Genomic DNA, 5,813 nt, shown 5'->3' on the forward strand with positions numbered 1-5,813 from the left:
TCAAGGGCAAAAACAAAGACTACTACTACTACCACTACTACTACTACTACTACTACTATTACTACTACTACTACCACCGCCACCACCACCCCGCCGCCGCCGTAACAAGGGCGGCCACACGGGGCATAAAAAGGCCGTGACATTGGTCAGTTGGCTTGTAGCATTTACATGTAAATAGGGATATTAGCGACGCCTGAGCCACACCCCGCCTGATGTGGCCCCGGCTGTGGCTCCCTGTGGCTCGGGGGTGTGGCCGTGGATGTGAGGGGAGCATTTGGTGATGGGGTGACGTGCAGTGTGGGTTGGTACGTAAGGGATGTGGCTAGGGATGTGGTATGGTGTAGTGAGTTTCCTTATGTAGTGTGGCTGTGTGGTGTGGCTATGGTTTTGAGGTGACCCTGTGCTGATAGTGTGACGTGCTGTGTGGGTTTGTTAGTGTGGGATGTGGCTGAGAATGTGGTGTGAGAGTGTGAGGGATGGTGTGACTGTGTTCGTGATGTGGTTTTGAACAATCGGTGGTATGATGTGGGTTTGGTTAAGTGATTTTGATGGTGTTTTTCATGTGATGTGGCTCAGGAAATGTAATATGGCAGAAGTGATGTGGCTTTTAAGAAGAAGAAGAACAAGAACAAGAAGAACAAGAACAAGAAGAACAAGAGCAAGATCAAGATGTGATGTGACCCCAAAAATGTGACCCAAGTGATGTGACCCAGAAAATGCAACCCAAACAATGCGAAAAAAAAAACAAGATGATGTGATGTGACCCAAAAGATGTGACCCAGGTGATGTAACCCAGAAAATGCAATCCAAATAATGAAAAAAAAGAAAGATGTGACCCAACTGATGTGACCCAAAAGATGTGACTCAGGTGATGTGACCCAGAAAATATAACCCAAATATGAAAAAAAAACAAGAGCAAGATGTTGTGATGTGACCCAACTGATGTGACCCCAAAGATGTGACCCAGGTGATGTGACGCAAATAACGTAACCCTGAAAATTCAACCCAAACGAACTGATATGACCCACGTAACATGATGTGGCCAAACGAGAAGAGAAGATATGCCACATCCCTAACCCCCCCCCTAGCCCCCCCCCACCCCCCGTTAGTGTGGCCGCCGTTCAGAACCACACCAGAAATATCGTGATCTAATTCCAGAGTAATTACAATATGCAGATGTGGCCGCGGTGTGAGGGATGTGGCCCCGGGAGAGAGCTCGCCTGATGTGGCTGAGTGAAGTCAAATTTCTGAAGAGCGAGAGAGAGAGAAGGGGGGTGGTAGGAGGGAGGGGAGGCGGGTGAGAGGGGGGTGAGGGGAAAAGAGAAGGGGGGTTGAAGGAAAAGGGAGGGAGAGAGAGAGGGTGGTCAGAGAGAGAGAGAGAGAGAGAGAGAGAGAGAGAGAGAGAGAGAGAGAGAGAGAGAGAGAGAGAGAGAGAGAGAGAGAGAGAGAGAGAGAGAGAGAGAGAGAGAGAGAGAGAGACTATATATAAATAACATGTTCAATAGCTTCTGGATCAATGCCTCAGCGCTCAGTTCCGTTGCCTTCTTTGTGGCACAGCGATATTAAGAAGCTTACGAAATGCTTACAACGAAATAGGAAACGAAAGAGAAAAACGAATAACACGCACGAAAGAGTAAAAGGAAAAAGAAGAAAAAGAGATCGTAACGTAAGGAGAACAAGGAATAAAGAAGAAGAAGAAGAAGAAGAAGAAGAAGAAGAAGAACGTTGAAGAGGAAAAGGAGGAAACATGGAAACATGGACTAGCAGGCAGCAGAAAGCCTGTTGGCTCATTACTAGGCTGCCTGCGTTCAGTGATTCAATCAATCCGTTTGCCACAGGAGTGGCTTGCAGGGAAGGATTAAAGCACTTGTGTACCTACTCTTGGGAACGTTCAGTTCACACCCGTTGTAGCAAAGTGGCGATCAATGCGTTTCTTGAAGGAGTTGATGGTCTCTGCGCTAACCACTTCTGCAGGAAGGCTGTTCCAGTGGCGAACAACTCTATTCGAGAAATAACTTCTGCCGATGTCGGTATTGCATCGCCTTGCTTGAATTGTTTTTCCGTTGCTGAGCTTGTTCAGGTACTTAAAGACTTGTATCATGTCTCCCCGCAGTCGTCTCTTTTCCAACGTGAAGAGGTTGAGTCGCTCGAGTCGTTCTTCATAGGGTTTCGTCCTCAGTGATGGTATCATCTTCGTGGCGCGGCGCTGTACTCTCTCAAGTAATTCAATGTCTTTCCTGTAATTAGGAGACCAGAATTGCACGGCGTATTCCAGGTGGGGCCTTACCAGCGAATTATACAAGGATAACATAACTCCCGGCGTCTTGTATTCGAAGTTCCTCGATATGAACCCAAGCATTGTATTGGCTTTCTTACAGGCGGACTTGCAGTGTTTTGTTTGTTTCAAGTCACTGCTGATGGTGACCCCGAGGTCTCTTTCCTCTTGCACAACATGTAGTGGTTCGCCACCCATGTGGTATGTGTGGTTGCTGTTTCTGGGTCAGATATGCATTACTTTACATTTGGTAGTGTTGAAGGACATCTGCCATTTTTCTGACCACCGAGTGATCTGGTCCAGGTCTCTCTGGATAATTTCGCAGTCTGCCGTTGTGAGGGCCTTCCCACCCACCTTTGTGTCGTCGGCAGATTTTGAAAGATTGGATTTTAATCCTAGTTCTAGGTCGTTGATAAATTATATATGATGAAAAGTATGGGTCCCAGCACTGACCCCTGTGGCACTCCACTTGTGACCGGGAGCCACTCGGAGGCCTGTCCGTTGAGTACAACTCGTTGTTTTCTTTCAGTGAGCCAGTCTTTGATCCACGCTGTCAGATCGTCGCCTAATCCCGCCGACTTAAGTTTCTTGAGGAGTCTTTCATGTGGCACTTTGTCAAAGGCTTTCTGAAAGTCTAGATATATAACATCACTGGGGATATGATTATCCCAGTTTTCATAGATACCTTGGAAGAAGTCCAATAAATTGGTTAAGCATGAGCGCTTGTTCCTGAAACCGTGCTGAGCATCGGAAATGATGTTGTTGTCTTCAAGGAACCTAACGAGTTTGTCTCTGATGATCTTCTCGAGGATTTTTCCCGCCACTGAGGTCAAGCTGATTGGTCTGTAGTTTAGGGCCACGCTTTTGTCTCCCTTTTTGTAGATCGGTGTTACGTTCGCTTGTTTCCAGTCTTTCGGGACTTTGTTTTGCTGTAGTGACAGATTGTAGATGGCGGTGAGTGGCTTGAGGATTTGCTGCTTGAGTTCCTTGAGCAGCCTGGGTGACAAGTCGTCGGGTCCGGTAGACCTGTTTGTCTCGAGTTTGTCTAGGTACTTTTTCACATCCCGTGAGGAGGAGGAGGAGGAGGAGGAGGAGGAGGAGGAGGAAAAAGAAGGGAGAACAATAAGAACAAGAAGCAGAACACACGAGACAAGGAGAAAGAAGAAGAGGAAGAAGAAGAAGAGAAGAAGAAGAAGAAGAAGAAGAAGATGTAGATGATGGTGTGTGTGTGTGTGTGTGTGTGTGTGTGTGTGTGTGTGTGTGTGTGTGTGTGTGTGTGTGTGTGTGTGTGTGTCCATTTAAACGTTTCCGGGTCTCACAGAAAACGTTTGCAAGCTGCATTAAAATATTCAACTCTTTTCAAACGTCAAGGAAAGGTTTTGATTCTCTCCTTAGACGTCTTTGAGCTCCTTACGTGTTACCAAGAGGAAGAGGAAAAGGAGGAGGAGGAGGAGGAAGAGGAGGAGGAGGAAGATAAAGGATAGAAAATGAAGAGGAGGAGCAGGATACTCTAACGAATGAGATAGAGAAATAGAAGGAAAGTAGAAGAGAATAGAGGAGGTAGAGAAAGAGAAGGAGGAGGAGGAGGAGGAGGAGGAGGAGGAGATGATAGGAAGAAGAATACGAATAAAATAAAGAAAGAATGACAAACAAAAGGAGGAGGAGGAGGAGAATAAAACAAAGAAGGAGAAAGAAAAAGAAAAAAAGAAAGAAGAGAGAGAGAGAGAGAAAAAGAAAGAAAAAAACGTTAACGAAACAAACAAACAAACAAACAAAAGATGAGAACAAAACAGATAACAGGATAACCCCAAAAAAGAAAAAAAGAAAAGGGAGGAGGAGGAGGAGGAGGAGGAGGAGGAGGAGGAGGAGAAAGCGCCCTCAGGTAGTATGGAAAGGTTTAAAGGTAGGTAAAGGTAGATTCTCTCTCTCTCTCTCTCTCTCTCTCTCTCTCTCTCTCTCATCCTTCACTCTCTTTCAACATTTCCTCCTTTCTTTCTTCTTTTTCTTCTTCCTTCCTTCCTTCCTTTCTTTCTTTCTTTCTTTCTTTCTTTCTTTCTTCCTTCCTTCCTTCCTTCTTTCAAGCTATTCCTCTATTCCAGGTTATTGTCAAGAGGAAAAAATAATAAAAAAAGAGTTAAGAATGTGACGAATGGAAGAGGACGAGGAAGAGGAGGAGGAAGAGGAGGAGGAGGAGGAGGAGGAGGAGGAAGATAAATAAGTAGGAAGGAAAGGAAGATCTAAAGATGGAATAAAAACGAGAAGAACGTGCAAGAAGAGGAAGAAGAGGAGGAAGAGGAGGAGAAAGAGGAAGAGGAAGAAGAGGAAACACGTAAAGAGAACAAAGTATACAGAACGAGAGGAAGAAGAAGAAAAAGAGCAGGAGGAGGAGAAAGAGGAAGAGGAATAGGAAGAGGAAGAGGAGGAAGAATAAGAGGAAGAGGAGGAAGATGAACGCAAAAAAAAAGAAAAGAAAAAAAAAGAAAGTAAAACGAAAAAAGGTGAGGAAGAGAATCAGAATGAGAAGGAAAAAGAAGAAGAGGAAGAAGAGGAAGAAGAAGAGGAAGAGAAGGAAGATGAACGTAAAAAAAACAAAACAATAAAAAAACAAGAAAAACGAAGATGAGGAAGAGAAGGAAAATGAGAAGGACAAAGATGAAGAGGAAGAAGAGGAAGAAGAAGAGGAAGAGAAAGAGAAGGAAGAATAAGAGGAAGAGGAGGAAGATGAACGCAAAAAAAGCAAAAAAAAAAAGTAAAACGAGAAAGGTGAGAATGAGAATGAGAAGGAGAAGGAAAAAGAAGAAGAGGAAGAAGAAGAAGAAGAGAAAGAGGAGGAAAATAAGAGGAAGACGAGGAAGATGAACGCAAAAAAAGCAAAAAAACAAAAAACAAAAAACAAGTAAAACGAAAAAGGTGAGGATGAGAAGGAGAATGAGAAGGAAAAAGATGAAGAGGAAGAAGAGGAAGAGGAAGAAGAGGAAGAGGAAGAACTTGCTAAAAAGAACAAAAAGAAAACGTCGTAGGAAATAACATCATTAGAGACAATTAGAAAACTCAAGGCACTTTTTAATTACCGGAGAGAGAGAGAGAGAGAGAGAGAGAGAGAGAGAGAGAGAGAGAGAGAGAGAGAGAGAGAGAGAGAGAGAGAGAGAGAGAGAGAGAGAGAGAGAGAGAGAGAGAGAGAGAGAGAGAGAGAGAGAGAGAGAGAGAGAGAGAGAGAGAGAGAGAGAGAGAGAGAGAGAGAGAGAGAGAGAGAGAGAGAGAGAGAGAGAGAGAGAGAGAGAGAGAGAGAGAGAGAGAGAGAGAGAGAGAGAGAGAGAGAGAGAGAGAGAGAGAGAGAGAGAGAGAGAGAGAGAGAGAGAGAGAGAGAGAGAGAGAGAGAGAGAGAGAGAGAGAGAGAGAGAGAGAGAGAGAGAGAGAGAGAGAGAGAGAGAGAGAGAGAGAGAGAGAGAGAGAGAGAGAGAGAGAGAGAGAGAGAGAGAGAGAGAGAGAGAGAGAGAGAGAGAGAGAGAGAGAGAGAGAGAGAGAGAGAGAGAGAGAG

Source organism: Eriocheir sinensis, chromosome 44 (genome assembly GCF_024679095.1).
Source record: "Eriocheir sinensis breed Jianghai 21 chromosome 44, ASM2467909v1, whole genome shotgun sequence".
Classification (NCBI taxonomy): Eukaryota; Metazoa; Arthropoda; class Malacostraca; order Decapoda; family Varunidae; genus Eriocheir; species Eriocheir sinensis.